The sequence below is a fragment of the Hyperolius riggenbachi genome, chromosome 6 (assembly GCF_040937935.1).
Source record: "Hyperolius riggenbachi isolate aHypRig1 chromosome 6, aHypRig1.pri, whole genome shotgun sequence".
In the NCBI taxonomy this organism is placed as follows: domain Eukaryota; kingdom Metazoa; phylum Chordata; class Amphibia; order Anura; family Hyperoliidae; genus Hyperolius; species Hyperolius riggenbachi.
This window is the reverse complement of record NC_090651.1, coordinates 307,463,648-307,489,528: the sequence shown is the minus strand read 5'-3', so window position 1 is coordinate 307,489,528 and position 25,881 is coordinate 307,463,648. Positions and strand designations below refer to the sequence as shown.

At 44.3% G+C, this 25,881-nt stretch overlaps 1 protein-coding gene across 2 annotated transcripts in view; it reads left to right on the top strand.

Annotated features, from left to right (window-relative positions):
* Positions 1-25,881, top strand: part of LOC137521677 (pleckstrin homology domain-containing family A member 7-like) — a 327,880-nt gene that overhangs the window by 227,468 nt on the left and 74,531 nt on the right. The gene's annotated exons all lie outside the window — the stretch shown is intronic.

Below are 25,881 nucleotides of genomic sequence, written 5' to 3'. Positions count from 1 at the left end.
TGATGTAGAGGGTCAAAGTTGACCCTCATGGTGCATTATGGGGCGAACCGAACTTCCGCAAACTTCCGGGATGCGAACGCGGACCACTGAAGTTCGCATGGAACCGTTCGCAGGCGAACCGTTCGGCCCAACTCTATTCTTCTTAACATTCCCAGAAATTTTGGTGTTGCTAGCTTTTAAAGGGGCTTTGCAATTAACCTTTAAAGTCGGCGGGGGTATATTTTCCCACGGTCAGAAGGAGAATTTACATTGAAACTTTAAAATTGATTTTCTCAAAAACTATAAGGTCTTTTTGAAAAAATGTTTTTCCTCTTATTCCCACTGTTCTTCTTAACATTTTCTGCAAGTTTGGGGTTTCTAGCTTTTAAAGGGGCTTTGCTATTAACTGCTAAAGTCGGCGGGCGCTTAATTTTCCCACGGTCAGAAGGAGTTACTTTAAAATTGATTTTCTCAAAAACTATAAGGTATTTTTGATTTTTTTTTTCCCCCTCTTGTAGTCACTGAAAGATCTCAAGTGTTAGACACCTTGAAACATCTTTTCCATCACTTTTCTGGCCAGCATAAATGTTTCTAGTTTTCAAAGTTCACCTCCCCATTGAAGTCTATTGCGGTTCGCGAACATTTATGCGAACAGAACCTTCCGTGAAGGTTCGCGAACCCCGTTCGCGAACCGAAAATCGGAGGTTCGCGACATCTCTAGATGCAATCAATGCACTGGGTAGGTGATCGGAAGGGGGTCTGAAGGGGATCTGAAGGTTTGGCTGAGTGATCAGGAGTAAACACGGGGCAAAATAAGGCATGATCTGATGGGTATGTGTGCTAGGTGGTGACAGGTGTTGACAGTAGGTGATTGAAGGGTGTCTCAGGGGGTGATAAGAGGGGGGGAATAGATGCAAGCAATGCACTGGCGAGGTGATCAGGAGGGGGGTGTCTGAGGGCGATCTAAAGGTGTGGGCGGGTGATAGGGTGCCCATAAAGGGCAGGTTAGGGTCTGATCTGATGGGTGGCAGTGACAGGTGGTGACAGGGGGTGATTGATGGGTGATTGACAGGTGATTGACAGGTGATAAGTGGTGATTATAGGGGAGAATAGATGTATACAGTACACCTGGTGGGGGGGGCGGGGAGGGGGTGTTCTGTGGAGGATATGAGGGTGAGGGGGGATGATCAGGAGCACCCAGGGGGTAGTTTAGGGCCTAATCTAAAAAATAGCGTTGAATGATAGTGACAGGGAGTGATTGATGGGTGAGTAGGGGGGGTAATTGGGTGCAAACAGGGGTCTGAGAGGGTGTTCAGGGGGGGGTATAAGGGGTGCTGTGGGCGATCAGGGGGCAGGGGGGGAGGATCAGTGTGTTTGGGTGCATAATAGGGGGGCTGCAGCCTGCCCTGGTGGTCCCTCAGTTACTTGGACCACCAGGGAAGGAGGCAGCCTGTACAATACGCTTTGTTTACATTAGAAAGCGTATTATACGCATTGTATGCGTCGATCAAGGAGTTAACAACCCGCGGCCGAACGGACAGCGGCCTGACATTGTGGGTGGGCGGAGCCTATTGCCGACGGATGCACGCGCATCCGAGCGCACGATCCTCGGCCAGCTACTACGCAACGAGCCGCCAACGAAGGGCGTATTGTGGTCGTTGCAGACACCACTTTCACCCCGCCTATCGGCTGTGGGCGGTCGGGAAGGGGATAAAAATATACGTGAATACATGTATAAATACATGTATGAACCTTCTTCCATAAATTATATTTATAAATATTAATATATATATTTTCTGTATAGATAGATAGATAGATAGATAGATAGATAGATAGATAGATAGATAGATAGATAGATAGATAGATAGATATTCACACACACACAGAGAGATATAGAGATAAAGATATATTGATACATACATATTGGTCTATTACAAGTATTATTAAATTAATATCAGCAGCTAATTTATCTTTACAACAGTCTGTATTTAATGTAATCGCTAGATGGCGCTATTGAACTAATGTGTATGTAAAAAAGAAAAGAACTAAAACATTACTAGCTCTGTTAACAGTGAAAAAAAAAATAGCGTAGTGGGTAGATGATAGGGTTAGTAAGCATGGGCTCATAACTTTTTAAGTTCGAGACTCAAGGTTTAGATTTTTTTTTTTTTTATTAAAATAATTAAAATGGAATATACAATTGTCAATTAAGTTAAATATCCATTTATATTAAACAAATGAATTAATTGTATTGCTTTAAAGAGAAACATTGTGTAAAAACCTAATTTTATTTAAATACATATATTACCTAATAGCCCTAAGAAAACGGCCACATGAAACTATGTAGACCCCCCCAAACTCCCCCCTCACTGTCCACCTGCAAAATCCACGAATTTATCAGTCGTGGATTTTGCTGACAGTATTAGCTTCAGAGTGAGACAGGGCTATGAGCTGAAGCCCTGCCCCACAGGTGTCTGTCATCGGCAGAACTCCGCCTCTCCCCCGCCCCTCTCAGAAGAAGACTGAAAGGGGCGGGGAGAGGCGGAGATCAGCCGATGACAGGCACCTGTGGGGCAGGGCTTCAGCTGATAGCCCTGCTTCACTCGAGAAACGCAGCAAGCCAGCCAGATTGCCCCCCGGGGATTTAGGGGGGGATTTAGTTAGAATAGAGCGTCGGGAATGCGGGGGATTAGTTAGGGCTAACTTTAAAACGATAAACAAATGAGCTTAGAAACGATAAATAACGTTTTGGCCGGCGGCGCCATTTTTTAACACCTTAAAACGATAAATATCGTTGAATAATGCATTTCTATGGGGCGCCATTATTTAAAAACGGTATCTGGCGCCATTTTTAATAGACCCGTTAATTACACTACCTGATTGATGTATACACATGCAAGATGTTTTAAAGCACTTTAGGCCTGTCATTTAGCATTCAATGTGATTTCTGCCCTTAAAACGCTGCTTTGCGTCAAATCCAGATTTTTCCCGGGGACTTTTGGCGTGTATCCCACTCCGCCATGCCCCACTCCAGGTGTTAGACCCCTTGAAACATCTTTTCCATCACTTTTGTGGCCAGCATAATTTTTTTTCTCCCAAAGTTCGCCTCCCCATTGAAGTCTATTGCGGTTCGCGAACTTTAACGCGAACCGAACCTTCCGCGAAAGTTTGCGAACCTAAAATCGGAGGTTCGGCCCAACTCTACATGTGACCACCTGAGCAGTCCCCAGAAACACTGAGGAAAGGGGCGGGATCCTTACCACAGAGTAGAGCATTTCATTGGTTACTTTCTTCAGAAAGATGTGACATAATATGCATTGTCAAGTGTCTGGACACTGCCTGCTGCTATTAAACCGTTGCTTTACTGTGATGTATTTGATAATTGTGGGTTTACTAGCAAATGTTTTTTTGTAGCCTCGTTCACTTGTAAGGGCTGGTTCAGACGGACGCTTGCAGAGCGTTTACAGCCAGCGTTCAGGGCTTGGTGTTAAATGCTCCCATTCAAGTGAATGGGAGCGTTTGTACCAAGCTTTCAAGCGCGTTTACACAAACGCGGCGTTTGGGTCCCAAATTTCCCTGGCGTTCAAGGAGCCCCTGGAAGCTACATGTAGCTTCCAGGGGAGGTTAACCGCGACGGCTAATGTCTCCCTAGGGGAAGAAAAAACGCGACCGCATCCAAACGCACACGAACGCTGCTGAACGCGACGCCAGCAAACGCAACGCCTCCAAACGTCCGTCTGAACCAGCCCTCAAATTTAACACACTTATGTCTGGCGCACCACATGGCAGGGATCTTGCATAACGGACATTAATCTGGCACCCAAACATAGTAATATGGTAGCCAGATGAGGCAGGAGTCTTGGCCTCCCAAGAAGCTGGCATAGCAAGCATGTCGTGCTGAACTTGGCAGGCTGGGGCGGATATTTCTTCATAGATTTGCTGGTTGGCTACACAGGTGTTGTGAAAATTATCTGAGTTTTACCCTCCTGTTTATAGCTGTGAAGATAAACAAAACCGAGCTGTTTTATTTTGGGTGGTGGAATGAGGGTTTGGATAAAAGTCGGCCAGCGTCGCCTGCTGCTTACACATGGGTAGATGGTCGCCTGCTCTTAAAGTACAACTAAAGTGAGGCTGCCATTTTTATTTCATTTTTAACAATGGAAATTGCCTATCTGTCCTGATGATCATCTGCCTCTAATGCTTTTAGTCAGTTGGGGGGACACACACGGGGGCTGGGGACAGATGGGTAATTTTTGTGTTAATACCAGTAAGTGCTTCTTGAGTCTCCTCCTTCCTGCGTTCGTGATTCAGCAAAGTGCTGCGCTTCTAAGATGCCTTTTACGCATGGTTTTTCATTACTTGACTCTGGGTTATTTTCAGTTTTTCTCAGAAGTGCTAATTCCATTCCATGCATGCTATATCAGTGCGCTTTACTCCTCACTGTGGGAAGTTCATTGAACGGGGATGGATTTTTTTCATGATGCGCGTGGCTTGCAAAAATAGCAGTGCTAAGCCACAATGACCCCCTTGCAGAGTTAGCTTATAGTTTATTCTCTACAGATCTCCAAACCACTCCTCAGGGTGGTTGCCAACACATGCTGCTATGTTTATTATGTAGCTGATTCTCTGTATAGTATGTGTATATATAGCTTTACATGCTGCTTCTTACTACATACCATCATTCCTGATCGTGCCTTCAGTTTCATCCTTATTTCTGTCTTTAGTTGTAGCATAGGGAGGGAATGTTGCAGCTTGTCATATACCCTAGTACTGGTTATGCCTGAACAGTGTACTATGTTTTCTGTGCCCCTGACCCAGCCCAGTGTGTTTATAATGCATTTAACCCTTCCCATGCCTTCCCCAGTGTGTTTCTAGAAGAGTTAAAGTGAACCTCCGGACTAAAAATCGACTCGGCAGCACTGAAAAGTCCTGGTGTTTCTTTAACAGTTTCACAGCATCAGATCTTTGTTTCTATTATCCAAGCCTCAGTTTTAGCTGTACAGAAGAAAACTGCCCGGGCTTTTTTCCCCTGATGCTGTGCAAAGCATGATGGGATTTCTGATGTTGCTCTCGTTCTGCTGTTTTGGTGCAAATTTTTTTTTCTACTTTTAGAATTTGACATTTGAAGCCTAATGTGTGCAGCTGGGAGGGGTAATCAGGACACAGGACAGTTGGAACTGTGTCTCCTGCTCCTTGTCACCTGTTTTCAACCAAAAAGATGGCTGCCCCATGACAAAGATGGCAGCCCCCATGAATCACAAACATTTGCCTGTTCTTTTAAAACAGGGTAGGTAAGAGATTATATTACCTATCTATTCTAATTAACATAACTAATGTAACTTAATGACAGTATGTTTGTTTAGGCTGAAGTTCCCCTTTAAGCAAGCAATGAGAAATGCTTTCCGCTTGCAGGCAGTGTTGTGTGATAAAAGGTACAAATGGCTTTAATTAACACACTGGGAAGGGTGCCTAAAGGGCTCAATGCTGTATTACACATGGAGCTTTAGTGCTGCATTGCTGGCCACAAAGTGTAAGTTTTTTTCTCGGCGGTGAGTAGGTTTTAGATCTGTTATGTGCAGTTGAATCAACCTCCTTCATTGGCTACTAGTTATATTTACACACATACATGGAGTCCCAAAAGGGGGAGCTATGAGGAAGAAAGGGGCAGATGGTTTGGCTCCACAAAGGGACTATCCCTCTGAAACTTAAAGAGGAACTTCAGCCTAAACAAACATACTGTCATTAAGTTACATTAGTTATGTTAATTAAAATAGGTAATCTCTTACCCACCCTGAAATAAAAGAACAGACAAATGTTTGATTTCATGGGGGCAGCCATCTTTTTTTCATGGGGCAGCCATTTATTCTTGTGGGCAGCCATGTTTTTGGTTGAAAGAAGGTGACAGGAAGCATAAGACACAGTTCCAACTGTCCTGTGTCCTGATCACCCCGCCCAGCTGCTAGGCAACCAGAACATCAGAAATCCCATCATGCTTCGCACAGCATCAGGGGAAAACTGCCCGGGCAGTTTTCTTCTGTGCCACTAAAAATGAGTCTTGGGTAAGCAAAACAATGTTCTGATGCTGTGAAACTGTTAAAGAAACACCAAGCCTTTTCAGTGCTGCTGAGTAGATTTTTAGTCTGGAGGTTCACTTCAAAGGACACCTAAACTGAGAGGGGTGTGGGGGGCTGCCATATGTTTCCTTTTTTATACAATACCAGTTGCCTGGCAGTTGTGTGTAGCTCTTTGGCAGCGGTAGTGTCTGAATCACACACCTGAAACAAGCATGCAGCTAATTCAGTCAAGCTTCAGTTAGAAACACTTGATCTGCATGCTTGTTCAGGGTTCATGGCTAAGCTTATTAGAAGCAGAGGCTCAGCAGCATAACCAGGCAATCAGCATTGTTTAAAAGGAAATAAATATGTCAGCCCCCTTATCACTCTCCGTTCAGGTGTACACATGTACAACAACAGTTGCCCATTAGGATTGAGACTCGATTCATTGGCTGACAGATGCGGTCGAGTTCTGTACAGTCGCCTGTAGGCTAGCAACATTTTATGCTTCTATGATGGAAGACCAATGCTGTAGCTCACATCGGAACCGGCCAGGGGAGTAGGAGATCAGTGCCCTCAATCTGCATTTGGCCAAGACGATCTGCCAGTGTGACCTCTCGCTGATGCTTCGAGGACCACCGAATTACACACGCTAGATTCTTGGTTGAGTAAGCCATTAATAATCATGTGGCATTAGGAGCAATGGGGCATCAGTCACTTTCTAGATTGATAGAGGCACCTCTTCTCCTTCGCCCCTCACAACTCTTCATACATTGCTTTCAAGGCACTGTATTGACCTGAGGAAGCGGGCCTGCACCCGTGAAACGCATTGTCTTATGTGCATGAATGAATTAACTATTTTTCCAATTGTTGGTTTGTCCTTCTAGACAGGTAAGGCATATTACCTCCTATGAATGAATTTCCTACAGTTGTCATCCACTTGTGCTTAGGATGCCTCTACTTGTACTGAGGATTCATCTGTTTTGTTCTAGTCCTGTTAATTTTCATAGAAACATTAGTGTTTTCTTGGAAACCCAAAGAAAGTGACCGACCAGTTCCTGCAGTCCTGGAATACCGAGCGTGGACAGTTAACTCCGTAAGGCTCTGAAGGTGGTTGCAATTCTTGCAACCTACCTTTGTGAGTATACTTAATTCTCTGTACCATACCCAACCTATTGGCGATATCGCACCATTGGGCTCCTGGTCTCTCTGATTCTTGGATTCACTGAGGCCTCCTACTTTCCAGATTAGGCTTCTATGAACTCATCTGTGATTTGCTTTGTAGAATCGGAGTGGGGGGGGGGGGGGGGGGGGCTGTAATTATTTATTTATTGGGCTATCAGTTTACATAGTTACAGCCCTTAACCTTGTGATTGGTGAGTCTGTCCATCTTGAAACAGCTATAGTATACATTTCTGCTCAGGGTTCCAGCGTGGCCTGCAGCTGTTTCCGTAAAACAGGCATTCATGGCTGACAATTGTTGACATTAGCAGGTTTACAAATGCTAGCCACACCCGGCATCCCTAGAGGAAACCCGGCTCTGTTTCACTGATGTCACAGCAGGCCAAAGCTTCTCTGTCCTGCGCTGATAATGGAATGTATCGCTCTGTACAACTGGTCATTGTACAGCAGTTGTGGCTCTGACATACGGTGCACACAGCTATTTATTTTATTTAGGAGGGAGCCCCTGGTCTGCTCACAATGGCTTCGGACAGCACGTACTTTGAACTTGGCTTGGGCTGCAATCGGTTTCCTGATACATTACCTCTTATACAAAGAATGTTGCTGCCCACAGTTTTCACTGTTCTGCAGAACTTGACCGTCTAGGGCTACTAATGATAACAAGTGGAGTCTTGCTTGTGTCCCACCTGTGCTAGAGACTGGTCTCCACAGATCTGTGTATCATCATGACTAACACTCTCTCCTTCGCTAATATTACACAGCAGTGACGTAAAGGGTACAGTAGAGGTGAAAGTGTCTGAATTTTAATCCATTCTTGCATGGGGGGGGATTTGTTTAAAAGAAAACTCGTTGAATGATAATATAACTCAGCTTCATGTCTGAAATCATACACCACAAAATGTTTTCACACCCCCTTCTTAAAGTGGACTTTAACTCTTGCACAGGGCAGAAGGAAAACCGAGAAATGCACCCTGTATGTAATTTAGAGTTTAGCCTTTCTAATCCCCCCCCCCCCCCCCCCCAATCTGTGACTAATCACAAGCATAATTTGATTTCTCAGCTGTCTGAGCTCAGGAATCTCCTCTGCCACAGCAGAGCAGCTAATTTGAAAACACTGGATGTTAACATGGGATGTTAACAATATGTCTGCTTCTGTGAAAGCAGGAAGTAAACAAACTGCAGATTTATTGCAGGATTTGTATCAGCTGTAACAAAGAAATGTTTTTCTTTTAAAGGTTATTATGCTGCTGCTTATCTTTTTTTTAGAGCAGAGCGGAAGTTTTGCATTCAGTTCCGCTTTAAAGTACGGTTTCATTGCACTCCTGGTAGAGCCCCACCTATTGACCACCACCTATCTGCTTTTGGTAGACAAAAGGTGACCTCACTATTGTTTCAACTACCACAGAGGATTAGAATGGCACTTAGGCCACAGTGGCCACATCTCTATATCCAGCCATGTTAATTATTAACGAGAGTAACCAAGCAGCTCAGGGTGACCCAAACTACTAGGAATGTACAGGGGGATAAAAGGGACCAAAAAGCCCTCCTACTAAAAAAGCAAAGCTTGGTGTAATTTGCCGCCTTAAAACAGAAGGAAATTTGCAATAATTCCGTTATAAGTGAACATTTGTGGTTACCCACGATGCACTACCACTGAATATGCAAATTGCATATATGCCAAGCAAGCATCCAGAACCGCTGGTGTATAGCAAGCCTATAGCTTTAAGTTTTACACAGCCATATCAAACCTTATTAAACAGAGGGTCAAGTATAGCTTTGTTTTACACTTTGTCCAGCAAACTGATAACTGCAGTTATAAAGTCTTAAGCCTGGTACACACCTTCAATTTTAATTGACCAACTTTACCACCTCCATGTAGAATAAGGGTCAACAGATTTTGATTTTGAATACTATGAGCAGGTTGTGTAGGTAAACTCTCTCATAATACATGGAAGAGGAACAATTGGTCCCAGACTGGCCAATCAAAAGTGAAGGTGTGTATCTTTAGCTCATCCTCTATCTATATATTTTTTTTTATGCATGATAGTTAATTTGCATTACAATTCTGGCTCCTGTCTGGTTGCTTCCAATTGCTCCTTATTGCTAGGAGAAGGGGCGTTTCATCCCCCAGCATAAAGCAGATCACCTGACCAGTGGCTTAACTAAGGAACTGTGGGCACCGTTGCACTTTTTACATTGGGGTCCCCCAAACACTCTATACATAACAATTGATACGGCGCACCAAAACCTGCCGAGGACAACCGCAGTGTCAGAGGTGAAAGAAGGGGGTGGGTAACAGCTTGTTAATGGTTACTACTATTCAAAGTGTCTATAGAAGTCATTATTATGAGCACAAGACCAATAGAAAGCTAATACTGTAGTTGAGGGAGGGCCCTTCAGAGCCCCGATGCGGTCGCAACCTCTATTGCTACGCCCCTGCACCTGACCCAAGCTCCCTTCCTTCCACTGCTGAGAGAGATTAACGGTTTGTAGGAAGAACTTTGTAAGAGCCATGAGTACCTCTCCACACACTGCCCTGTCTGCATTAGTCCTCAGGCCGCACTTTGCAGCCAGCCAGAGTGGACAGTGCAGTATGTGCGCTAGTGGTCCACTTTGGTGTCCAGAGCGGATACGTTTCACACCTCAGGCTTCTATTGGAAAAATCGTGCAGGTCGGGACTTTGCATTCCAATGACCGCAATTGCTCCAATGAACCTGTGTGAATGTATTTTAATAATAACATAGCCCCCGTTGACATGTCCATTTGCCAATCTGTAAAACAAGTGCTGCTTGTTCAAGTTAATCTGAAGCTTGAATGAAAAAAAACAAAACAGATACTTGCCTAATCCTGGGAATCGACGGTTCATTTTTGAGCCTTTTAGATGGCTCGATAGATAATTTCCAACATATCCGATCTCCCGCCCGACCGTTTCGCTGCTTGATTTGTGACAAGTGAATGGAAAAAGATAAGAAAAACGAGCGGAACGGGAGAATCAAGTGACAAAAACGAGCCGTGTATGCCCAGCATAAGGAGTGGGAAGGCTCTGGGTCCTACAGATCCTTCCCATTCCTCTCCTCATCCTCTCATTCCCCCGCAAGCTCCTCTGTTTAAGTCTCCTGCCGCAAGAGTCTTCGTAAGTCTTCCAGAGCCCGATTGCTCTGACGGGTGGCTCTGTATTGCGTGCGTGCGCAGTATGGAGCACCCGGTCTTCAAGAGCCCGAAGGCTTCTGAAGCCCACCCGGAGTGGAAGAGACCAGTCCCTGACCCATGTGTCGGAGACTGCTAACAGAGGAGCCAGCGCAGGAACCAGAAGATGAGAGGAACAGGAAGGCTCTATAGGACCCAGAGCCTTCCCTCTCCTTGGGTAAGTATCTGCGCGCCTGCTGCTAGTGACCTTCTGTTCAGCCACAACCCTGTAACCTCACCCAGGGATCGGGTCCTTGTACTTTTTTTTATCCTCCTTCACTCAGGAATGCTTTCGTTTTTAATGATGACCTTCGATCTGTAATGTAGATAACCTGCTTCCTCTTTTATAGGCTCATTCATATGGGTTCATCAGCTGGTTAGAGATGTTGTCAGGGGATTAGTTTTGAAGGAAAAACCTTTTTTAAAATCTGTATACATTAGAAATAATCCTATTCAGTGTCCAGCCCAATGTCCCTTCATGGAGGTCTTCTGTAAATCTGAACTTCAGTACAGTTGAAATCCATCCACCCAACCTTATATATGTTATCTGCAAAGTAAACCTGTCTAAACAATTCTGTGTCTTGTGAATGAGACAACCCAGTTGGACAGCAAATTTCTGTACAGAAATGGGCAGCCTTATATTAATCATCTCCACCTATGCTGATGAGCTCAAATGCCAAATTGCTCCAGCTTTCTGATTTGGTTGGCAAGAGCAATAACACTGAAATCAATAAATCCAAGGATGTGGCACACCACTAGCACAATCTTGTGTTAATTGTATTGCATGAATGCACACTACAAGTCAGGTGTCCTTACTCGTAACATGTAGTTATAAAGTCATGTATGAATACATATCCTTATTCAGAACTGAACGGCTCTGGCCCCTTAAAGGAGTACTGTAGGGGGGTCAGGGGAAAATGAGTTGAACTTACCCGGGGCTTCTAACGGTCCCCCGCAGACATCCTGTGCCCGCGCAGCCACTCACCGATGCTCTGGCCCCACCTCCGGTTCACTTCTAGAATTTCAGACTTTAAAGTCTGAAAACCACTGCGCCTGCGTTGCCGTGTCCTCACTCCCGCTGATGTCACCAGGAGTGTACTGCGCAGACACAGACCATACTGGGCCTGCGCAGTATGCTCCTGGTGACATCAGCGGGATTGAGGACACGGCAACGCAGACACAATGGTTTTTAGTCTTTAAACTCTGAAATTCCAGAAGTGAATCAGAGACTGGGACAGAGCATCGGTGAGTGGCTGCACGCCCCCGGTAAGTTAAACTCATTTTCCCCCAATTTCCCCCCCCCCTTTACAGTGTCCCTTTTAAGGACCAGAGCCATCCTTTTCCTATTGTGCCTTGTGATTGGCTCACAGTAATCCTGGGGTCAAGAGCCAATGAAGTTAGGGGTTCAGTGCTTTTTCGGTGAATAAATCTACATCCTGTGAGAGCAGCTCTGCCACCAGCAGGACATAGATTCCAACTACGTCGGTCTGGAAGCAGTTAATAATAAATGAAAAATTGCATTTTTTTTTTCAAGTAAACGGTCGTTTGGCAAAGTTCCTTTCCTTTTCTTTAAGTTTGGGTGGGGTAGGATGAGGGGCATCAATTGACATTGACTGGCCATGAAGAAATGTAACCATGGACCTCAAGGCCAGAGGGTGCCCAATTAGTTATGCCCGTATAGTTCATACACACGTGTGTTGAGGCCATTCTGAAATGATCATTATGGCTTGAAGTTGCTTCCGAACGTTTTTTCTCTCTGAATTTTCACATCAACAGTCATTCACTGCATGTTTTATGTGCATCAAAGGCACAAAAATGCATGAAATCCCATTTACTGCGCACATAAATGCTGGCCTTCACAAGGGGCTTTAGTGAAACTTCACTTTGGTTTAAAAATATTGCAGATGTAATTTGTAAACAATCCTTTTTGTAGTGTCATTAAAATGATCTTCCAGGTTCTCTGTCAAGAAAGAAGTTCTCAGCCAGGGTGGATTTTCTATCATTATCGTGATCAAGGCGATTTAGGATTATGTAGTGTAAGAGGACAATTGAGATAAATGGAGGAGTGAAATAAATCAAAAGCTAACCATATACCAGTCCCTACAAAGAGAATATAAAATGACCACATACCTGGAAAATCTCAAACTTTCAAGAGAGGAAAATCCTGAGCGTCTACAGACTGAGTGCTCACAACCTGGAAATCGAGTCTGGGAGACACAGACAGACATACAAACCCAGGGAGAATAGACTATGCCAACTCTGTGAGCAGAAGACCCTTGCGGATGAGAATCACTTCCTGATGCACTGCCCCAAATATACTGCAACCAGGGAAACCATCTTTAATGAAATTGATGGAACTATTTCCAGACTTTCACACATTAGAAGGTTAGAGAAAACTCTACATTCTACTAGGAGAAGAGGAATTCACAGTGACAATCGCTGCACATTGTCAAAAGGAGTCGGGAACCTTTTTGGCTGAGAGAGCCATAAACCCCACATACTCTAAGGGCCCGTTTCCACTAGTGCGGTGCGGAATCGCCGCATATCACCGCTGACAAAATCGCATGCGGATGCGATTCCGCATGCGTCTTTTGCCGCGATTTCGCATGCGATTTCGCATAGGCAGGGTATATGCGATTTTAACCATGTCACTGCCTGTGTCAATTTACATTACTTTCAATGCGAAATCGCGGCAAAAAACGCATGCGATTTCCCTATTAAATACATTGCCTGCGATTCGCCTGCATTCCACACGCAGGCGAATTCTGCAGGGTCTACCGTGCAGAAAAATTCTGCACATAAAAACGCAAATGAAAACTGACAAGTGGAAACAGTCCCATCCACTTGTATTGCCTATGCGAATCCGCATGCGTTGTCTGCATGCGAATTCGCCCTAGTGGAAATTATTATTATTATAAAGTATTTCCGTGAGAGCCATACAATGTTTCAAACTGGGACAGCGCGCATGCGCAGCAGAGGGCTCACATCCCTATTGCCATGGTGATTTGTATACAGTTGATCCTCTGGGCAGCGGAAGCGTCCGACACGTCTTTAGCTTCTCTTGGGTTTCAGCAATTTCCATGAGAGCCAGACAGGAGAAATACAGACTAACAGCTTGTACAATTAGCTAGCTGACTTGGCGGTTGATTTACTTTGTAGGAGATATCCACACTTTGGCCCAATAGGCTGCCTGTCAAGTGACAGGAAGCCTATTGGGCCAATAAAAGTGCAGAGATCTCGTCCTACAGAGTCACTGAACTTAACAGGATCCAGGGTAGGACAATTGGAGCAGCTGTTCGTTTTGGGGGTAGCGTTAGTAAGATAGTAGTGCATGCTACAGCAGTAGCGTGCCTACTTTAAAAATGTTACTTGCACTGCCACACTGAGCTGCGCTGCTTGAGCAGTGTAGCTTAGTGAATCAACCCCTAACTGTGAGCCAGATGTAGCCATCAAGAGTTGCATCCTGAGCCATCCTACCCCCTTGTCACAGCATGCCACAGACTGAGAAGCGCATAAATGAACTGTAAAACCTAAAAATGTTCAGACTGCTTACCAATTGTACCCCTACCCAACCCCCTTCCATGTCCCCATTTTCCCTTGCTTTGGTATTGCCTGTTTGAATATTGGACATGCGAATAAAGCTATTTGTGATTTGATTTGGATTAGGACTTGAGAGCAGTAGCTGCAGGAGAAACACTACAGGGATGGCCCAAGTGTTTAAAGTCCCAGAATACCTCATGAGAATGAAATGCCTTTGTAGCCAGACTGCTGCTTCGGAATGACCTTATTGGAATTATTGATTCAGATTGCTGGTATTGGAGATGTCTCATCTGTACAAAGCACAAATACCCTTCATTAGTGATGGACAAAATGGGAATGTCAGCTATGCAGAATGACATGAGTGTGAGGTGACTTCTGACTGGCTGACGGTCTGGACAGCGCTGGAATCTGCATCAGTTATGTGAGAGTGGTGGGACATACGTCGCAACTTGATTCCCGAATGAAACTTTAGCCGGTATTGGGCGTTGTTGCCATATGATGAGATGGAATGTAGAACATGCAGACAGTTTTTTGTGTATATGCCGGTAGCACAACTGACTGACACTGAGTACCTAGAGCAAGCAATGCAATGAATGGTGGCAATTGCTTGCCTCAGGTGTCATCATTCAAAGGAACTGCAAAAATCTTTACTGTTAATGTACTTCTAAACACACGGATAAAATGTCTTCAAATGAATAACTGATCAGATTTTTAGTATTCATTCATTCCCAAGTAGGAATTTAAGGCCATCTTCAAATTTTTTTTTTTTTTCTAATTAACCTCTACTTACTAACTAACCGTTTGCTGCAGATGCTTATTAATCTACGCTTAGCAAGCCTTATGCTGGGCATACACGGCATAGATTAATTAATTATGCGCCAGATCGAGCCGCTGGCCTAATCTCGGCGCATCCCCGCTTGTCCCCGCCGGTGCCTGGATCGATCCCCGCTCGTCCCCACGGGCGCTCCTTATCTTCTGCTCGATTCCCTGCTACTGTCTGCCCACAGGGATCGAGCGGGGAATCTATCCGGCGGGTCATCGGACCTGTCTGATATTATCAATCGAGCCATCAGCGGCTCGATTGATAAGGGGCAAACGCTCCGTGTATGCCCAGCATAATGCTAGGTACCCACCATACAATTTTCTGTTAGATTTACCTGCCAGATAGATAATTTCCAACATGTTAGATGGTTGGATAGATAATTTCCATCTGCTAAGGAATTGGGAATTGTTCTACTCATCTGGAGATAACCAGAAGACAATGCAGATAATGACCAGTCTCTACAGAAAATAATCGAATGTCGGGCATACATCAGTGTTCTCCCCAGAATTTTTTTCCAGCCGGGTGGCATGAAATAGTAGCCGGGTGGCTTGAAAAAGTAGCTGGGTGGGGTGAGATGAGAGAATGCAGGGCCAGTGCTTCTGTGAGCAACTCTGCTTACAGCATAGGAGGAGGTGAGCCAATGACAGCCGGGTGCTCACCAAAACTAGCCGGGTGGAGCACCCAGCTAAAAGAGCCTGGGGAGAACACTGTACATGGTGCGTTTATGCACCGGAATCGAGCCGCTGGCTCGATGCGGGTGCGTGGATCGGTTCCCGCTCGATCCCGCGGGCACTTCTTATCTGACGCTCATTTTTTTTCTATTGTCCGCCCGCGGGGATCAAGCGCAGAATCGATCTGCTGCGGTGATCGGACACGTCGGATATTATCAATCGAGCCATCAACGGCTCGATTGATAAGAAGAAACGAACCAGGTATGCCCAGCATAACAGAAAAAAATCTAACAGAAAATTGTATGGCGTGTACTAGGCATTAAGCCCCATCTACATGATACGATTCTTTGTGTGTTTCGATTACGATTCTATTTACGATCCGATTAAATCCGACATGTCCGCTCAGGATTCAATTTGATTTGCCATTGCAAAACAATGGCAAATCGAATTAAATCCCCGATCGGACATGTCAGCTTTAATTGGATCGTAAATAGAATCGTAATCGAATCGCACAAAGAATCGTATAGTGCAGATGGGGCTTAAGTCTTTATCTTGGGGTCATGTGACTCCACCATCCGTCTGGGTTGTTCATGGAGCTGAACCACCTCTTACTACATTGGGTAAAATCCCTTCTCTAGCTCCTCTCACAATCCTCATGCACTACATTTCAAAAACCTCCACATTTCATATCCTCCCCTTCCTCCAACCATTTTAATATACTAAGGGTGGGGTTCATGCATAACAGCCAAGCATTTTTTTTATTATTAAATACATATGGCAACCTCTATAACCCTCTCACTACAGGGTCACTTTGAGATGACTTGTGACTAAGTAGTTTCCTGTGAACATATGGTCTTACGGCTATTTAACACATACGTCCTGTGATCTATAACTCTCCATCCTCCTGTAGAGGACACGGTTTCTAGTGTAGTTCAAGTCTGATGGGAAATATGGTGTGGCATCTGTTGCGTTTCCTACTTTGGGTGTTGCATGGTCACACCTCATTGACCCGCCAACCGACCCCATCCAGAGGGAAGAGGGAGAGAGCAGAAGTGGAGTCTGACAAACTTATTTGACCCATGAGACAAGTATTCTATTTGCACTGCTATCACGGTAAATGAGCATTTTTACATTTATAGATTTAGTTAGGTTGTGAGATGTTTATCCTGCTTACTCCTACTGTCCACAAACCAATCAAAACACCATTCTGAAGCTTAGGTGCTACAAGTGGATTGTGTATGATTGGATGAGGCGAGGCATGGCTCCAAATCAGAATTTAACCACTTCAGGATCACAGGTTTTCTTCCCTTAAAACCAAAACAACTTTTACATTTCAGCGCTCCTCCCATTCATTCACTGATAACTTTATTGCTACTCATCACATGTGAATGATCTATAGGTTGTTTTTTTCGCCACAAATTAGGCTTTTCAAGGGTGATATTTTATTTTAGTAATAATGTTATTCTCTATGCATTTTAAAAAGAAAAAAGAGAAAAAAATGAAAAGATACACTATTTCTATATTTCCAACCATAAAAAAAAAGCAAGGGAGGCTAGGATTAGATCAGGGTTGATCAGGGTTAATCAGGGTTGATCAGGGGTATATAGTCCTGGTATATTTATAAAATCCTCTAGGTGGCAGTCAGACTACAAGAAAAGAAGATCCAGTTACCTTGTAATCCTCTCAGGAGTGATTACAAGGTAACTGTATCTTCTTAAGTGCTGGCAACATTGTTTGTAAACCTCACAAATGAATGAGCACTGCTATTGGCTTATAGCAGTGCTCATTCATGGTTACAGGCATCTGATTGGTGATGGGAGTAATTACTCCCATTCATCAATCCCACCCAGAAATAAATGAAGCTGGTGCACGTGCACGCACGGGGGCGCGCACCCGCGGGCGGGAGCGCGGGAGCGCGCGCGATCGCGCCCGCACAGCACAATAGCGGCAGGGGCGTTTATAAACGCCCCTGATCCGCTAATTAAGTCAATAGGGGCGTAGTTATGCGTCTGGGAAATCCGAAAGTGGTTAAGGCCTATATTAAGCCTGGGCCTAAAATTGTATCTCTCCTTGTAATGCGTGATGTCATGTCTAGGAGAATTCATGAAGAAGCATATGAATTGTTTGGTCAGCTGAAAAATTTGCAAAGCTCATGACTAGCAAATCAGAGACTTGCATATCGATCACCTGCCAAAACTGATCACATGCTTCTCATGAGTTCTCTTAGAAGACCTGACCATCGCTACTTGTACATATGAGAGGATTTTAAGAGCAGCAACGGTGGTTTCAGGTATATAGTATTATGGTACCTGCACGGTGTATAATTGATGAGAACTCTGAGGCCGGTTTTACACCACGTTGCTGTGGGGTGCAATGCTTTTGCCATATCCCACCGCAACGCAAAAAAATGACAAACCTATGACCCTGCTGCAGAGTGTACCGCTCAGTGACTAACTCTCTTTTGGGCAGTTAGTACGTCACTGGGATTTTCTGAGAGTCCCATCGGTTTGCACTGAGCTCCGTTGTTAACACATAGTGCTTCGCTTATAGACTTACTTTACCCCAAGCACCGTGCATTCAGTGCAAGGAAGAACTCCCCACATTTCCCCAAGGGATTGGGGGGGGTTTATACACAGCGTTCTGCCGCAGGGATGCAGCGTTTTAGCTTGGGTGATAGTGTAGAAGAGAAATGTTAACTAAAAAGTGGCATTTTAGGAGGCTTCAGAGTCTCTCTTTAAAGGGACACTTAAGTCGAACAACAAAAATGAGTTTTACTCACCTAGGGCATCCAATAGCCCCCTGCAGCTGTCCGGTGCCCTCGCTGTCTCCCTCCGATCCTCCTGGCCCCGCCGGCAGCCACTTCCTGTTTCGGTGACAGGAGCTGACAGTCTGGGGGCGCGAGTGATTCTTCGCGTTCCCAGACACATTAGCGCCCTCTATGCTGCTATATGGTATATGATATATGCTATAGCAGCATAGATGGCGCTATTGTGGCCAGGAACGCGAAGAATCACTCGCGTCCCCAGCCTGTCAGCTCCTGTCACCGAAACAGGAAGTGGCTGCCGGCGGGGCCAGGAGGATCGGAGGGAGACGGTGAGGGCACCGGACAGCTGCAGGGGGCTATTGGAAGCCCCAGGTGAGTAAAACTCATTTTTTTTTGTTTGACTTAAGTGTCCCTTTAAGAAGGCAAACTTTTGTTTTGCATAGAATTTTAGTAAGAGGGCTTTTTGGTCCTTTTTTAAGCCCCTTAAACATCCCTTGGTGTTCTGCTTGACCATGAGCTTGCTGGGCAATCTGTAACTTTTGTTTGGCATTAAACACAACACCTTGGATCTGCGCATCTGTGTGTGATCATGCAGTCACAGGCTAAAGATGCCGTTCTGGTGCTAATTGCTCCTGTTTTGCTCTACAGCACTGTTTAATCCCCAAGGGCGTCAGAACCTGAGAGAAGATGTATGTAGGAGTTTGCTGAAAGGAGATCTGTCTGCTTTCTGTCTCCAGCTGGTCGCTCATTAGCAGAGTGAACTTGGAGGTCTGATGAGTGAATGATTGTGGGTGTTGAATCATTTTCTTTAAACCTGAGATATTCTGTGACTAGAGTCTTGGGCAGAGCCGCCTGCACACACACCAAGCATGACTAGCCTAAAAATGGATGGTATGACAAAGTAGGATGCAAGACTAATGCAATTTGTACCATCTCTATTTATAAAATGTCGGCCAGCACCTTGATTAGAGGTGTCTGGAAGGGACAATGAGTATGCGTCATAGTAACCCCAGGACTTGTCTCCATTTTCTAGTTGTAAGTGTGTCGTTCAGTAAAAGAAAAACAAAGTTTGTGTCAGCATTGTCCAGATGTATTGCTGCATAAACCGTATGTTGTGAAGCATAGAAACAAAAGTTCTTGGTGAATTTTGACCCACCACCCTAACATTTCAATATAATTGTCAAAAAGTTAACAAACATGGAAGATCTGAAGAAATGCTCTTTTTGATGATCTCTACTGATAATCTAACTGGTTTGAAAGACTTATGCTGGGAATACACGGTTCGTTTTTGCCTTCGTTTAAACCTTCGATTCGTTCGGTAAACGAATCGAGTGTTGAAAACGTATGTGAAAATAGTCATAATCTCATTATAGTTTCGATTAATAGACCCCAAAAACGAACGACTAGTGATCGAACATGTTTGATATTATCTCTCTTTATCCATCTAATCGAGCCATTGGTAGGCTTGATGGCTGTTCAGATCGATTATATATTCGTTTATGCTAGTCCGTCCCTGTAAAAAAGGGATTTTCGTTTCGTTTCTTTGCAGCCTTCGATCATTGGAAAAACGAAACCATCAGAATCGGAAAAAAAAACCGAAACCGTTGGTGGTGATATTAACCGTATGACCGATTATTTCGGGATCGAAAAGGACAAAAGGCACAATCGAAACGAAGGTTTAAACGAAGGCAAAAACGAACCGTGTATTCCCAGCATAATAGATTCGTCAAAGGTGGGCAGGATTAAGATCACTTGTGAGAAGGTTGATGCAATGTCCAGATCAGGTGTTTTTTTTTTTTTTTTAGAATTGCCAGATGACCAGAAACGAGCTGTCCACATGGAGAGGGTACCATTCCTAATAAAGATAGCATCATGAATCCTACAAATCCTACGCTACAGCTGAGCAACGCATACTGTTGCTAAGGGGAAAACTAGGAGGGGACCTGGCCAAACACTGGCTTCTCAGACAACATTGCCCTGAACGGCAGTCTCGGACAAGTTCCACCAACCATACATAGAAGACCTAGAAAAAAAAATCCTGGCCTGTAAAACAGGGCTGTGGAGTCGGTACAAAAATCATCTGACTCTACTCCTCAGGTTATGAAACCACCGACTTAAACTCCGACTCCAGATACCCGAAATGGCTCCGACTCTGACTCCACAGCCATGCTGCAAACTGGGCTTGCATTTTTTGAAAATTAACAGGAGGGGGTGGGGTGTGTGTGTAAAGTTAACATATTTTACCTTGATCAAATGATTAAATATCAAGATAGAATTTATTGAAAGGGAAAAAACTGTTAGCGATTTTGCAGTTGTATGCAAGCTCTTACAGTGAGATCTAAAAAGCTTTTGGCATATGTAGCTGATTTTAATTGATAGATCTCCTAAATAATAAAACTGTGTACCCGTTTAGCTTTCAATCTTTTTTTAATACGCTGCCTATTGCCGGTTAAACAATGTTCTTTCCAAAGGGCCGTCAAGTTTTTGTGACTCACGGAGCTTGGTATATTAAAAAGCAAACGTAAACAGTTTTGTGGGACACTTAGGAGTAACGAAATGACCAGCGCTTGCTGGGTTGCACAACTGTAAATTGTTTGCACAGCTTCAACTTTTCATAACAGTGGTTCGTCCATGTTTATAGTAGTTTGTTTGCTATGCTCATCATATCCAATTAAACCTTTACAGCTTGATCCAGCTCAGCTGATGACAGCTTCTACATGTGGCAAACCAGATTACTGAAAGTCTAACTGACCTCCTTGCACTCTTGCTAACATTACTGTGTACTTGTTTCTTGACACTTCCCTTGATATCTGCTGGTGCACAACATAAACAAACGTCTTTTCTCCTGGAGTGTGAAGAATGTTATGGCATCTGTCCAATACCTGATTACATTTAGGACTTCTTAGGTTTACATTACTGTAATTTATTAAGCTCAAGGTGTCTGCCTCCAAACACGTACTCTTCATCTTTAATATTGATACTCTTTGCTTCGGTGCACTCAGTCGGTACTGTAGTAGTTAGAAGACATAGACAAAGCACAGCTGCTGTGATTTCTGTTAGTATAAAATGACTGTACGTAGTACGGACACTTGAAGCACTTTATAGTACATTGAAAAATTAATTTATGGCAGGTTTTGCCAGATGAAACCATATTCTGGAATCATGTTGGATAACAGTTTAGAGCCAGGCAGAAACAAAACAAGCACTTTGGCCGCCAGGTGAGGGAGAGCCCGTGAAAACCTGTGTACTTTGTATACTAGCCCAAGCTGTGTGTATATTTTCATGTCCAATGTTCTTCCCAGGTTCTTTTAGCCGGGTGGTCCATCCGGCTAATTTTGGGGAGCACCTCGGCTCACCTCCTCATCCTCCTCCTATGCTGTAAGCAGAGTTGCGCTGGCTCTGCATTCCCCCGGTTGTGCACCACCCGGCTACTTTTTTATGCAACCCGGCTGGAAAAAAATTCTGGGGAGAACACTGATGTCTTTATTTTTTAATTAAGCATTTTACACTGTGTACCCATAGCCTAACAAAATGGCTTCAGCGTTTTTTAAAATGGGAATTTTTTAGCTCTTTGGTGTTCCATGCCTTATGAAGGAACCTTCGCTGTCCTGAAATCTTGTGGCTTTTTATTTTATCAGTTAGCTAGTAAAATAAATATATATATATATATATATATATATATATATATATATATATATATATATATATATATATATATATATATATATATATATATATATATATATATATATATATATATATATATAATATATAATTTTTTTATAAAGCTAAACTGAGCGTGAATGTCCCCTGATACTGAAGGAAGGTAATTTTAGCATTACAAACCATCCGCTCCCCCACCAAATGTATACTGCCAGTTGATGTTTCCTGGTCTTTCTGCAGACTGATGGGCGTACACATCAGTTTTTTTTCCAGATGATTTGATCAGTGCCAGAAAGATATCATTTCTCACAACACCCTTTCCCCACATTTCATTAAAAAAAAATGTCCCAGTTTTTAGCAGCTTGCAGATAAAAGGTGTGTTTGGGTATGTTGAGAAAATTTCCATGTGAGGGGGCTGGATTATATGGGCGGGGGGGGGGGGGGGGGGGGGGAGAATTGTGGCGGTGGGAGGTTTGAAGGATTGATAGTTTCATAGCCTTATACAACATCAACTATACCCATTTGATACTTGATAGATTTCTGTAGAAGCTAATGAAGATCCAGTATTTTTAAAGGCAGGGCTGTGGAGTCTGTACAAAAAAAATCACCTGACTTCAGCTCGGACTCCTCAGTTTATAAAACCACGACTGCAGGTACCCAAAATTGCTCCGACTCCTCAACTCCTACTTCACATCTCTGGTTAAAGGAACGTCCGCTAGCTAATCAATTTCCAATCAAGGCGGGATCGATCAGCTTGCCATATCAGCCCATTATTGACCCTTGTATGCTCGGCTTCAAGTCTCTGAAAGCACAAATTCCCCCCCCCCCCCCCCCCCCAAAAAAAAAATTCAAGCCACCTTAAGGGTGCCATACACTAGCCGACCAACCAATTTGATTATTATAATCGAATTGGATGAAAATTGGTGCTGCCAAGTGCATGCCCGGCTGACAAAGCGACCAATTTCGGGACAGAAATTGGCTGCACGCGCATGCTGGAAAATTTCAGGCTGAAGTTGGTTGGTCGGGTGCGTGGCGGTACGGCGGCCGAATTGCGAACGAGCGGCGAGACGACGAAACCCCCGCCGCTGCCTCCGCAATGTATAAATGTATGTAGTGTAGTGCATTTATACATTACCTGTCCGGTGTCAGCCTCCACACGGTTTCTGTCAATCTCGCTGGGTTCTGCATACACGCCGGTGGCGCATAGCGTCTGACGTCAGACAATATGTGCCTCTAGGTGTATGCGGCTGTTAGCCGGCGAGATGGACGGACCCCGTGCGAAAGCTGCTACAGGACAGGTAATGTATAAATGCACTACATTACATAAATTTATACATTTTGGAGGCAGCGGCGGGACGGACGCGGCGGCTCAGCCGATTCCCTAATGATTTCATGCTGGAATCGGACGGGAATCGGCCTGTAGTGTATGGGCAGATTCGACTAGAGACAAATTTTATCTCTAATCAGATTCAATTAGAGATAAATTTGTCTCTTGATCGAATCTGCCCATAATCGTTCGAATGTATGGCCACTTTTACTTATACAAGCAGAACCCATGTAGATGCTTCAATAAACACAATCAGGACATCAAAGTTTGAAGTCTCTTGCTACCTTCACTCCTCTGCTGAGGGAGTATCTGTCAGGGCTCGTTTCCACTGTAGCGAATCCGCATGCGGGCACTGCATGCGGATTCGCATACTTAATGTTACTGTATGGGGTTGTTTCCACGTGTGCGGCGGCGGCGGCGTTTTTCTGTGCGGGGAAAATCTGCACGACAGGGTCGTGCAGATTCGCGTGCCTCAGGAATGCGGGCGAATCGCCGCTAATGTATTTAATAGTAAAAACGCATGCGTTTTTACATGCGTTTTTACCCGCGAATTCGCGGGCGATTTCGCACCTTTTCAATGTTATTTTGCCCTGGCAGTGTCATGGTTAATTTCGCATGGCACCCTGCCATGCGAAATCGCACGCGAAATCGCGGGTAAAAACGCATGCGGAAACGCATCCGCATGCGTTTTTACAAGCGTCGGAATGCGGCCGAAATCGCGTCGCAACAGTGGAAACGAGCCCTCAGTGAGAACATAATGACATTGTCCTGCTGTAATGCTGGGAATACACGGCACGATTCTGAGCCATTTAGATGGCTCGATAGATAATTTCCGACATGTCCAATCTCCAGCCCGATCGTTTCGCCACTCGATTCTGCATGGAGATCAATGGAAAAAGATAAGAAAAACGAGAGGAAGATAAGAGAATCGCCTGCAGAATCGAGCAGGCAAAACGATCGGACGCGGAATCGAGCAGCAAAATCGAGCCGTGTATGCCCAGCATTAGTGTTGACAACCATCTAGGTTTAGATTGAAATGCTGTTGTGACCTTTTCGGTAAGCCACAAACCGACCATAGCATCAAATCATGACTTTCTTCTCAGCGCACTTCTAGTGTTTGAGTGATTTGTATCTTGGGGAAAGTATTCTGTTCGTTCTAAAACCAAGAACTGGCAAAGAGTCTAGGAGCATCCGGAGAAGATAATTCATTTGATCTGTTTTGTTCCATAACGTTCCTGTGTATGCTGCTATCATTTCAAGTGCACATAAATTGTTTACATAGACGGTGAAAAAGAAGCTTTTGTTGTCTAGCAAAGGCATAAAAGGGCATGCCTAGTGGGCTGTTCAAGAACCCGTTTGATATTCCGCATGATTGGAGTGTCACTTAACACTTTTCACTATAGCGTCTTTCTTTTTGGAATTGCTACAACAATGCAGTGGGAGGGAGAGACTGTTTGGATCATAAGCCTTCTTTGTGTCTGTTACTATGTTAATTTTGTATTGGAATCCTGATGTATTCTGTTTCAAAAGGAAGGCTAGGAAGCCAGAACTGAGCAACCCAGATGGTATGATACTCAGAACTGCTGGATCCACTTATCTGCAGTCCATAACTGCTCAGAGCCAGCAAGCTGCTGAAATGATAGTGTACTCTTTGCTGTTCAGAATTAGTCATTCTGAAATGAGTAATCCCTTCAGTATGATTAATGAATGTGAAAGTGATAGGCAGCAGCATTCGTTTCTAATTGTCCTGCAAAGCACACTGCCTATATCTGAGTACAAGCCAGATGTTCAGCACTGACCAGTGGACCTTAGGCAGCTGAACCACGCATGGCCTTAGCTATGGAGAGACTGGGGTTTAAAGCAGACCTGAACTCTTGCACAGCACACAATAAAAAGTCTTCTTATGCCACATGTAGTTGCTGAAGAAAATCACTTTTTGGTGTCCTGTGTTTGTTTAGGCAGATAAGACTGTCTAATTAGTACTCATCAGCAACTATGAATAGACTGTAGGACAGCTCTGCTTAAAGGGCTAAGCTTCAGTATTTGCTATACGTGCCCTCTGCAAAAGTGAAACCTAGTAAAACATTTTTTAGTATTTCCATACATTTTAATGATTTGTATCAGCGGTAATAGAGAAAATGTTTTTCTTTAAGGCTGATTTCACAGTGGGACGTTACATGCGCACGTTAGAGCAGCCTGTAACGCAGCCCAACTCACAGTAATGAAAAATCAATGGGCTGTTCACAGTGCCCACGTTGCGTTACATTGCAACGCTGCATGTTCTATGAAAGTGCAGCATGCTGTGCGTTCTATGCTGTTTTAGCCGCGTTAGACTGTTTGCACATGCTCAGTAATGTTGTTTTTTTGTGTGCAGGAGAGGACAGGAGAGTCCGCTATTTTGCCTAGCCACATGGCTAATTAATATTCACTGCACTGCAATGCCTGTTCTCTTCCTGCTAGCAATGATTCATATGAATCATTCTCTGCCTGCTAGCAATGATTCACATGAATCCTTGCCGGTTTGATCAAACGAAAACGGCGCACCAAGAGCCGCATAATGCGGCTCTACGTAGCGTCCACCTTTAGCACCACCATGCGTTGCGTTAGGGGAACGTTATGCGACCTTAACGTCCCCTGCAACGCAACGTCCCACTGTGTAAGTGCCCTAAAAGTTATTATACTGCTGCATATCT